Below are 12,175 nucleotides of genomic sequence, written 5' to 3' on the forward strand. Positions count from 1 at the left end.
ATAACTAGAGAGAGGGGGCCAGATGTGCCTGGTAGGAAGGCAGTTGCACTGTTAAGACTGTTTTCTTACAGAGCAAACAGGTGGCCCTTTCCAAAAAGAGCCATCAGAGAGCACTGAAAGTTAGACCTCCTTAGTCCATACTGTACTGACCTCACTATGGGCCATTGGTGAATCCTGTTTCCTCCCAGCCAAAGATAACTCAGGTGCTGCTGGGAACTCCTGGGACTTAGGGCCCTCCGAGTGACCTCCCTGGAGGACATCTCCTCACCATGGATTATCCAGAATGACTCAAACTTACCATATAATTTCTGCATCTCTCAGTTCTCTTTGGCCTACAGCCTTATGGTGGATTTGCTAGAAGTAACAGGGAAGGAGTTGGTTTCATCCTAATTCTGGTCTCTCCTGAAAAGTTCTTCTCTCCAAGACTCTTCAGGAGCATCTTAGGGACCACCTAACCTGTTCAGAATTGTGCTTTGTACAACCAGACTTGTTCCTAGCAGTGTTTGCTGTGGCTTTGGCAGGGGCTAGCTCCCAGGGAAGTTCTGGAGCTCCAGGCTGGAGCTGCGGGGAGAGGAAGGGGTGTGATACAATGGAGTCCAGGGGCTTTGGGAAAGACATCTTTGATACAGGTGTTAATGAATTTCTAAATGAGCTTCTGTGTGTTAACCCGATAAAGACCCTCCAGGGAGAAGGTCACACTTACCTAATGGAAGTCATGTGTTGCAAGAAAAAATGGGAAATGTCAACTGCAGTGCCAAAATGAAGAGACTGGGTATAAATATTGAACCAGTTTTAATGTTAAGTTTATGAAACGTAAGCCTTCCAAAAGAACTGGCTCAAGGCACATTTATTAGGATGGATGAGCTAACTATTTTGTCAGTGTTACTGGGATGCACACTTTAAAGGGGAACCCAGAATGTTTTTAAGACTAATGAAAGGTATAGCCACTATAGGTGAATTTTGGAATCAAACTGCCTGGGTAAACCCTAACTCTGCTACTTACCAGATGTGTGACCTCAGGCAGGTTACCTAATCTCTTCATGCCTCATTTTTCTCATCTGTTAAGTGGGAATAATAACAGTACCTAGCTCACTGCATTGTTATGAGATTAAAAGAGTTAATACCTATCAAGGACCTTGCATAGTGACTTACCTAGTAAGTCTTCAATAAATATTAGTTATTATTACTAGCTCAGGTTGCTGGAGGGAAGGAAGGAAAAAAAACTATCTCCTTTTAAAGTTTTTGTAAAGTAGAGTATTACAGTGTGGCTCTGGCAATGCAGGAAGACTCACCTTTGGGCAGGGGACAATGTTACAAGTAAAACCAGGTAGGTCTGAATGTTCTCGAATAAGCCAGAGTTACCCACTAAATTCATTCTTTGGTTAATCATCTCTGCCTTTTCAACTTCTAACCAAAGACTCTTATTTTTAGATTTTATTTTTCTTTTACAGTAGTAAGGAGAAAGTGGGTAAAGCCTGGCTACATTCTTTTCTAACACATTTGGTTTCAGCTAGTGGCAAAAAAAGGGGGGCAGGATTTGAAGTGAGTTAGGTCTGGAATTTCTAGGCTAAGACTGAGAGAATATAATTTTATGGGAGACATAAAAACATCTAGTACTGGGCTTCCCTGGTGGCGCAGTGGTTGAGAGTCCGCCTGCTGATGCAAGGGACACGGGTTCGTGCCCTGGTCCGGGAAGATCCCACAGGCCGCGGAGCGGCTAGGCCCGTGAGCCACGGCCGCTGGGCCTGCGTGTCCGGAGCCTGTGCTTCGCAACGGGAGAGGCCACAGCAGTGAGAGGCCCGCGTACCAAAAAAAAAAAAAAAAAAAAAAAAAAAAAAAAAAAAACATCTAGTATGAGAGATGCACCAAAAAAAAAAAAAATGGTGATTTTACATAATGGCATACTACAGTGAGAACCACACTGGTAGAGGCTAGAATTCTCTACGAACTGTCTTTCAAGGAGAAAAGGGGTAACACAGAAATGACAAGGTTTTGTTTGAAAAATAATGGGGAGGAAAGATGGGAGACTGTTGGTGACTTGGATTTTTTTTTGTTAAGAAACATGGAAAACAGCATTTTTCCATAGGATGGTTGGTAAAAGGCTATCACCAAGTAGGAGTCAAAAGGGTCAAAACATAGGTGAGCTTCACGGAGGAAGAAGAGGAAGAAAATGTCCCAGAGTAAAGTGGTTTTGTACTGGGCAGAAACAGTGTGTCAGATTCTGGGGCAAACCAGCTTGTCTTTGGGATGGGAACAAGACTCACTGTCATTCCCTGTAAGTCTTTTGCCACTTGAGAAAAAGCCCTTAATCTACAATGACCAGCTCTCACATCCCAGACACCTATTGAATTTCTCAATGAGCTTCCGTGTATTAACCTGATAAGACACTCCAGGGAGAAGGTCACCCTTACCTTTGCAGCTCTAAATGTAAGGCCTGTTGTAAGAAAAAATGGGAAAAGTCAATTGCGGTGCCAAAATGAAGAGAGTGGGTATAAATATTGGACCAGTTTTAATATTAAGTTTATAAAATGTGACCCTTTCAGAGGAACCGTCTCAGGGCACATTTATTAGCTTGTGACTACACATAGCACAGTTGTCTAGTTAATTTGGTTAATTGTCAGTAGCTGATCCAAATATTTAGGCACTTCCTTGAGAAACCTTTTTTGCACTCAAAATGGCCTGAATTGACTGTCACATTACCTAAATAATTGCCAGATCTGTTTTACTTTGTGCTGTAGAGACTCAGCCTAATAAAAACAGAGGCTGTTGTGTCCCCCCACCGCCCCCGTCTGTCTTCTCTCCACACAGCAAGTTTTCCCTCTATTCAACAACATCTCTGCACACAAAGAAAAGAGACCCAGCAAGCCATGTGACTTATGGCTGCTGCTACTTTGCATTTATATGACTCCCTTCCTTGGAAGAGATTAAGACACTTCATAGGACTTATTAGCTAAACAGATTAACAGCCTAATTAGAAAGAGAGAAACAGAGTCCGAGTATCTTTTTGTGGCTGCTGTCCTTGCCCCCTCGTGTAGAACATTTGGTCAGATGGTTCTACAAAACAGAAATAAGACAGGGAGAGGGCTCACTGTTTGTAGTGTAGGCCTTCTCAGCTGCATGTGAGAGGTTGTTACAGGGGGTAAAACAGTGCTAAATGGGTCAAGGTGACTGACAGAGCCGGGAACATGTCTTTCCCCAGAGCTCCTGGGGTCTCACAAAGCAGAGCACATCAGCTGTTGCTGTGTGTCCACCCTTCTTACTCCTGTTTTCAGACCCTTCTGCTCTAGGGCTGTTCCTTCCATCTCCCACTCCTCTGTCTAGCTCCTTTCTGTCTCCTGTGACCCCTGACTCCCATGCCCATACCCAGCACCAACCCTACCACACACTAAAGAGGCCGCCTGGCCTTTTGGGCCATCCGTTGTATTTCTAAGGAGTTTCTTAGCCCCCCTTGAGTGATCCTCCAAAGGCTCAGGTACCTGAGAGAATCCTCCCTAAGGGCAGGGCCCCACCCCCAAGAAGTGGAGGACCGCCCCAGAATGAGGACCACTACGGTCTTCATGATGCATGTGTGTGAGTCCCCTCCTACTTGGGAAACTATAGCTTCCACCTTGACTCGACCTTTGTGGCTCTGAAGAGGGGGCGGGTTTCTGTAGTGGAATCAGCCGTTGTGGACAGTCAGGCTTTGGGGGCATACAGCGTTCTGGCCCCGGCACTCAAGTGATTGTTACACCACGTAAGTGCATCTTTTCTCATTTCTGTGGGTGGGTATGTCTGTCAATCATATAGAGGAGTTCTCCCCCCACCCCCGTTTCCCAGCTAGTCACTGATGGGATACAATTTCTGGATCCAGCTGCCCTGCCGGTTTGACCATTAAGATGATCAAATTCATTTTCAGATATAACTTTGACTGATTTCAATTAATGCTGCTAACAGCAAAGGGAAGTTAGCACGTCGTGGGAACCTAATCTATGCTCGTTCGCTGCTATGGGAGGACAGTCATTTCTTCTTATCCCCGGCAGTTAAACTTCAGAATTCAGCTGACCTTTTCCAGGCCTGTCTCCTCTGGCAGATTAAATGGTTGTGTCCACTAACTTTCTTGAAGGAAAACACACAAGACAGATATATTCTCTCCTTCAGCTTTTCCTAAGAAAGCTTTTGGTTAGTTATTTTGACAGTACACTTTAGCTAACTTATTCCCTTCTATTCGTGTTAATAATATCTTGGCTTCAACAAGCAATTTTCCCCACATTATACAAAATGCATTGTTGTGTGTAACCCACTGCTCTACCGCCAGCCCTTTTGTCTTCACAACATTCTCTAAGAAGGTAAACAGGGTCACACATCATCACACACAGTTTCACAGAAAAGCTGAAGCACAGACAAGTTAAATAATTGAAGTCAAACCCCAAAAATCAGAACTGGGATTAGAGCTTGAGATTCCCCATTTTCTTATGGTGAATTATCTTGAGTTGTCACCTTGGTGAATTGAAAACATAATAAGCACAGGCCATAGGAATCCAGTGGGGATGGAACTTAACCAAAACAAAAACTGACCGTCTGATGATTGCATTGGTGTTTGAAATGTACATGCCCAAATCTGCTTTGCCGTTGGTAGTTATTTGGTGCCAGAGATGGGGACAGAGCAGAGGGGCCAGATGTAAAGGCAGAGCACCCTGCTGGGCTCAGGGGGGTTTGTAGGCCTCGGCATCACTGTGTTCTCCAACACAGACAAACTCATCTTTGGGGCTGGAAGCAGATTACAGGTCTTTCCAAGTAAGTCCTAGAAAACAAGGAGTGATTTTGCAAAGGTGTTTTGTATAAACAGTCAACTCGCTTTGGTTCATCCTCGTGGTACTTTGGGCCAGCCTTCCCAGCCCTGCACTCTGTAGGGCCTTCCCCACCTCTGGCTGCCTGGTCCTTGTTCCCTCAGGATGCCGTTTCTCACAGAGAGAACATTCTGTAAACCAAATCAGTATAATCTATATACGAATGCCATGGTTCTGACTAGAATCTTTTCCGCAGTGAAAACAAGACACTAGAAAATCCGATGCATTATAACTCCAAAAAAAATTATCTGTTTCTCTCTTTTGTTGTTTGTTTATTTATTTATTTATTTATTTATTTATTTTTGGCTGCACTGGGTCTTCGTTGCTGCGCGCGTGCTCTCTCTAGCTGTGTTGAGCGGGGGCTACTCTTCATCCCGGACCAGGGCTCGAACCCCTACAATGGCAGATGGATTCTTAACCATTGCACAACCAGGGAAGTCCCTGTTTCTCTCTTTTGCATTTTTATTTAAAACATCAGGGAAGGTGAAGCAAGTTCAGCTTCTCCCATTTGAAAACTGCTTATGAATTTTGCTTCCCTTATATGCAGAGAGATCGAGATTGACTTTGGATGTTTAGTCATCCCATTTCATCATCTGTGTCTGGAATCTATAATGGGAGAGGGAATCAAATGTAATTAAATGAGCAAATAGTCTTCAGTAGTCAATAGTCCTACGTTGTTTTATGTGCTTGGCTCTGGACTTTATATCTGGGATTTATCTCTAATAGGCTCCCCAGAAGGACAGTGAAGGTTTTAGTTAAGGTTTTTCTCTCTGTGCGGATGGCAACTATCGGTTGATCTGGGGCTCTGGGACCAAGCTAATTATAAAGCCAGGTAAGTCTCAGAGATGTGACCAACCGTAAGGGAGAGGAGACACAGGTTGAATAATACACGAGGCATCGCATGCAAATTATATTCTTAAGAACAATCCAGCCTGCTGGAGACAATGCACTCGACCCAAATAGAGTTTTCATTCCCAGCGAGAAGCAATGTCAGCCACCAACTCTCTTGTTTGATCTAGTTGCTTCCAGAATGAATAATGCTTCACTAGCCCTCCAAGAGAGCAGAGCTGGGTTGTTAAGGAGTATCTAATTCCCTCTAATATGGTTGGAATTCTTTCCCAAGGATATAACCAGTCTCATTTTATCAAAAGAGAAATCCAGAGAAAAGGGAAAGGGCCACAGTCAAATACCAAGTGGTGAAAAGCAGTGCGGGCGGTTTTCCCGACACCCTCATCTCTGGTTGCTGTCCTGCGTGGGGAGCAGATACCTGCAAAGCTTCTGGTCATTTGCTGGTGAATCCCCTGGGGTTCTGGGCTTCAGCATGAGTCCCACAAGGGTGTAACTTAAAAGGCAGTGTCCACAGACGTAGAGAATGGACTTGAGGACATGGGGAGGGGGAAGGGTAAACTGGGACGAAGTGAGAGATTGGCATGGACATATATACACTACCAAATGTAAAATAGATAGCTAGTGGGAAGCAGCCGCATAGCACAGGGAGATCAGCTCGGTGCTTTGTGACCACCTAGAGGGGTGGGATAGGGAGGGTGGGAGGGAGACGCAAGAGGGAGGAGATATGGGGATGTATGTATATGTATAGCTGATTCACTTTGTTGTACAGCAGAAACTAACACACCATTGTAAAGCAATTATACTCCAATAAAGATGTTAAAAAAATAAATAAAAGGCAGTGTCAGGGTACTTGAGGGAAGAATGGAGCCTAAAGGGATACCTGGCAAGTCTGATTTCGCAGCATTGGGACTAAGGAGCTCTTAGCCTGGGAAAAATAAGCCCATACTCCCCATCCTGCCATGCCCCCTCCTGAGGATTACTGTAAGGCTCTGAAGGGCTGTGCAAATTATGGGAGTGCTGCCAACGAGCTCCTCTTTGGGACTGGCCACTGCTTTCTGTCAAGCCAAGTACGTGAGTAGTGGGATTCTGTGTCCCTGGCAAGTGGGAAGTAAAGTCACTCCTCAGTGAAAGGAGGGATGAAGGTAGAGTTCTTACCCCACTGCCGTCCCTTATTTAGGCAGGCTCTCAAATTTCCCATTTTCCTGATGGCTCCACACAGTCAGAGAAGGGGAAATGGGCTAGTGTTAAGGTAAATCCCAGGAAGAAAAAACACTGTAGAAAAATTCTTCCCATCTAAATGTTACAGGCTTTCTGCTCTGTGAACCTGATTCCCAGGTCAGCTCCAGTCCTACCTTTACCTAGGTAGATACAATCTCTGCTAACCTATCTGTACAGTTGTGTGTCAGCTGGTCCAAGCACCTTATTTTTCTCCCAGAAGAGACCTCAGAGCTATGGTTGGAGAGATTGCTGAGAAGGCAGACAAAACTGACCCGGGGTGGGGCAGGGCAAAGACAAGGCTTAGGGTGGGTTAGATCAATATTAATATGGTGACCCATATATTCAATAACACCTTCCCTATATGTCCTCCATTTGTTTTCCCTTTCGTTTTCCCTGGACTACATCCTTTTGGTTTATTCTGGACATTTACTGCTCCCAGGCTAAGAGGAGAGAAAACTAGCATTGAACTCTCTCTTCAAATCTGAAGAAGCAACAAGTCACAGTTACGTTGGGGATGTGATCAATTCTCCTCTCTCCAAGCTTAAAATCCTGTCACTTATGCTCTATTTTTAACCAAGACCTGGTATCACTGTCTTGGATGCTCACCCCTCTCTCTTTTCTTTGATTCTCAGTGTATGTTAAAATGTATATTAAAATCCAGCCAATGCTCAGCTTTGTGATAAAGGAGCTCTTGTGGGCCCTTATCCTTGCCTTTAGGATAAAATCTTTCTTCTAAAGAAAATGTTCACTTCTTCCATTTATTTCAGGACTGGACTTGCTTAAAATGTAGGAGATGGTGTATTATAACTCCCTACTCCTGTCCATCTGAAGCATCATATGAGTCCATGGTGGCACCTCTTTAGGAAAAGATAGGACTATTTTCCTCTTGTTTCTCTTTGCTGGTGAAATATCTTCCTAGGCTACCACACAGACACTGTTACACAGTGAGAATGCTTGGAAATAACCTGGCCAGTGAGTATGGGCCAGGACCGAGGCATTTGGGTGGAGCCTGGATAGGAGTTCAGGGAGCTCTGTAGCTGGAAAACATCCCTTTGGATATAGGAATGCATCATCCTTTCAGACCCGTCTGTCTAGGGCTGAGCTCACACATATGAGAGCAAGAGTTGTTAACAAATTATTTGATTCAGCCTTGGCAGATTTGAGCCTAACAATGCAAAAGGGTCTTAGAAGCTCCAAAGTTTGGTCTTTCTAAGTAAAAATGATTTGCTTTATGTAGCAGAACCAATGTTCTTCTTCCTATCATAAAATACCATTTTCCAGAAACACATAAAAAGAAAAATCACGGTGAGTCCAACTGCCCCCTCACCACCATGCCACGTGTGTAGTGGGGTTTTACTAGGGGTTTCAGTAAAGGCAGGAAATGCTGTGGGAATAACAATGCCAGAATCGTCTTTGGAACTGGAACCCAGGTGTTGGTAAAGCCCAGTAAGTGGTCATGTTCTATTTATATTTGACCAAACAAATAAATGCTGTGGAGTTAGTAGAGATTTAATTTAATATGTAGACAAATGTACCTTTTGAAAAATGACTTTTGTAAATGCATGAAACATTCATGATTGTTGAGAATAGAGCAATAATGATAAATAGACGCAGAATGAGACCATCCCAAATTGCCTTTAATATGGCAGCTCAGCCGCCCTTCTTCCGAAGAGATATTGGAGTCATGAGTTATTTAAAGCCACAGTGTCTCTTAAACTATGTTCTGCAATGATTTGTGTTTATTGGGTTTTGCCCACAGAACTTGTCTTCCATTCTACTAAAAATCTATCTCATTTTAAATGCTATTCATGTGGATAAGATACCTCCTTTGTCACTCATGCCTGCATATGTATTTATTCTAAAAGACCCAATATAAAACTCAAACTTTGTCCCATTTTGACAAAGGTCCACATCTAGTCCGATACACCACACCAGAACAGAGCCCAGGGTGAGGTGAAGGCTCTGTGATGCAGTTCTATCTCAGGTGAAATTCAGATGTGTGTCTTACGTGGCCCCTCCTGCCCCCATCTTTCTTTAGGCTCTGAAGAGTAGATTTCTAGCTCTGTGGCTGTCCACCCAGCCATTTTTTCCCTGCGGTAACAGAACTGTGTTAGCTATCACACAGGAGTTTGTTGAATTGTTGCTTTTATAATTCACCCTCAGTGTCAAATGAGGTCATCCAATTTCCCCTCTGCACATTTGCAATAAGCAGCATAAAAAAATTCAAGCAAAACAACCAGGAGACACGGAGAGAGACGGCTGATGAGATAATGAGGCCTGTTTATTATAGTAGAGGAGGAAATATCCTATGAAGCTGAGATAGCCAATGAGGGATGGGTAGCTTTGCTGAAGAGTCACTAGGAGTTTTTGTTGTGGTCCCAATCACAGTGCGAACAAACTTCTAACAAAATTGTCTTTGGAAGAGGGACTCAACTTCTTGTTCTCCCCAGTAAGTGCTGTTCATGTGATTTTCTGATATTGGCTCCCGTTGAGTGAAAGTGGTTTTGGTGTTGGGTGGGAAAAGTTTCTTAGGCTCTAAACATGTGGGTAGCCTCTAAGTCCTGGGTCCTTCTGCTCGCACAGAGGCCCAGTCCTTGGCCCTTCCACGGCTTAGCCAAATATCAAATTCTTTCCCCTCTAGAGCTCAGAAAGTTGCTGCCAGTGTTTTTGCTGCTTAAATATCAATTACCTTTTTCATTGTTTATACATTATGAAGAGCAAAAAATTTGTGAAATTTTTTCGAGTCCATCTTCAAGTCTCCCCCCGCCAAGGCTTGTCCCCAGTGGACTTTGTTTGGACACATCATTAAACCCAGGATGATTTCTGACTCCAGCCAAGTGGCATTGGAAATGACCCCAGCCTACCTATGACCCCTCTCCTTCCACTCTTTATAAAAGACTCATTTTCTCCGTTTGTCCTCTGCTAAGATTCCTGGCTCTGGTGCCCCATGCCTTCACATTTCCCTTGTTCCAGGGGTGGGTGGAAGATAACTTTTTTAAGAGCTACTTTAATTCAGAGGCAACAAAGATGGTACGTCAGCCAAAAACAACATCTTGTGTGGAGCCTTCTTACTCTGTGCCATTTTCAAAATCTTTTTTTCATTTAGAAAAAGCAGCCACTCCTTTTTATTCCTCGCACAGCAAAGAGTTCATTATGATGCCAGAGACAGGGTTTCCTTTGGAATATTTTTCACAGGCTAACAATAAGCCGGAAGTTTGCAGGCGGTTCACAAATGCATTCTTGGGCCACAACTCCATGTATGGAAGCCGGTATCGGCAGAGTACACAGTCAAACCAGGGGCATCTTACCGATACCACATTTTGTAGAGGATCAGGGGGAAGGAGGCAAAGACGTGCTAAGGGAAAACAAAAACTATGGTTAAGGGGGGAGATTTCTGTATGATTCCACCCAGGGAAAAAGATTAACATGAAGAAACATTCAGAAAACCACCAAGGCCAGGCATTCAGAGTTTTTGTTATGGAAGCAATCACTGTGGGAATTCAGGAAGCAGGCAGCTTCTCTTCGGAAAGGGCACAAGACTGGCTGTGATTCCAAGTAAGTGCCCCTGGCCATCCCTAATTTTGATCAGAATGGCTTCTGCCTTTAAATGATTTTTTCAATGAACCTATGAATGCTTTTACCCCCAAGAAAGTTCTGGTAGGAGCTGGGAAGTCAGTGCTAAGCAGGAAGATGGACAGGTTACTCTGGCATAATTCAAAAGCTAACCAGACAATCATGGGCAAGCACCGTGCCTCACCCCGTCCTCAGTGCCTCCAGCTTGTTCTGGCCACACATCCTACCCAGTTCCCTCCCCTGATCCCAGGAGACCAAAACCCTAGGACAGAGAACCTGAGACTCTTTAGTCTAGGGAGGACAGGAAGGCTTGTCTGAGATCCAAGAGTCATTTGAAAATATATTGTGTGTTTCTATTTATTGTTGTTATTAATTTTGTTGTTGTTAACTCTAATTTGTCTAAGTAATACGTGAAATTTTCTCATTGTAAAAACAATTCAACTTACAGATAAAGCCAATATGCACCTTGACCCCCCTTCCTTCAATATCAATTTCCTCCCCAGAGGTGACCACTGGTTTGTGTGTTGTGATAAGTTTCTATTTGGAGCATATTGACATGAAATTGCCCATCTTCAAGGAAAGGAGCTCAAGACATAAAGAACTCAGACTGCAGATTTCAATTAGATACAAGGAACAGTTGGTTGAATGCAAAGGCCCTTGGCAAAAAAGAGTTACCTTCCCAGGAGCTCTTAAAGAATATATAGGTCTTTGGTCCAAGAACACCTTGGCTGAAGACAGGAGGATGGACTAGTTGACCTCTGAAATCCAGCCAGGTCTCTGTAGGACTCAGGGATGTTCCACCCCACCCCCGCATGGCAAGCCTCTGTGACAGCCCTTCTCTTTTGCCTGTCATCTGGTTATTGTTACAACCTGAGCTTTTGTCAGCACTGCTCCTGTGCTGTGAGTGGTTTGATTTTCTCAGCATCTGTGGGGTTTTTGCAAAGAAAGGAAACTCTGTGTGTACTCTGGAGTTGGGGGTTACCAACTCATTTTCGGGAAGGGCACCAAACTCTTGGTCACACCAAGTAAGTTCTTCTTTCTGGCTAATTATTCTTCCCAAGATGCCTGCCTTCCATCATGCAGAAGCTGTCAAAACACAGGTGGTGTTTTCTTTGCTTGGTTTGTGTTGGGTGGTTCATGATACCAGTTGGAAAACAAGGCTATTAATGCACATATTCCCTGGGGCGTTGTACTTGGCTTTTAAGATCCATGTAGTCTCTCCCTGAGAAAATATGTGAACCTCCACGAGGAGGAAGGCAGAGGGGGGGAAAAAGGCAGGAATTGGGTGAAAATAGATAAAGGGCTTGCAGGAATAACAAACAAGAGGGGATCCCAGGAGACCAAGCAGTAGCCACTTTGAGTGAATTTCCCAGGAGTTGCTCCTGCCAAGGCCCATTCTTTCAAGGAAAATTACCGCAAATAGAATCGGAGTGGGAAGTTGCTAGTTATTCGTATTGGCCCCACGTTCTAACCTAATTACAAGGAGATTGTTCTGGCCGTGGGCAGTCATTCCAGGTTTTGTTTTCCTGCTTGCCTCCTCCACCTCCACCTGTCTTCCTAGAGGCCCGAGTCAAGGTTATTGCAATAGCACCGAACACTGTGTAACACCAGTGCAGGCAAATTAACATTTGGGGACGGGACCGTGCTCACTGTGAAGCCAAGTAAGTTGTGTTCTTCTTTGGCTGTGCCTTTAGGGGCAATCAATCAAA

The 12,175-nt window shown here is 44.2% G+C and overlaps 1 gene segment (V, D, J or C); it reads left to right on the top strand.

The window, feature by feature from the left end:
* Window positions 1-1,273: 1,273 nt before the first annotated feature.
* LOC308613784 (T-cell receptor alpha chain constant-like) overlaps window positions 1,274-12,175 on the top strand; it is a 48,165-nt gene continuing 37,263 nt past the window's right edge. The window contains exon 1 of the C gene segment in view: window positions 1,274-1,327.

This window comes from Mesoplodon bidens (assembly GCF_964165515.1).
Source record: "Mesoplodon bidens genome assembly, chromosome: 3".
Classification (NCBI taxonomy): Eukaryota; Metazoa; Chordata; class Mammalia; order Artiodactyla; family Ziphiidae; genus Mesoplodon; species Mesoplodon bidens.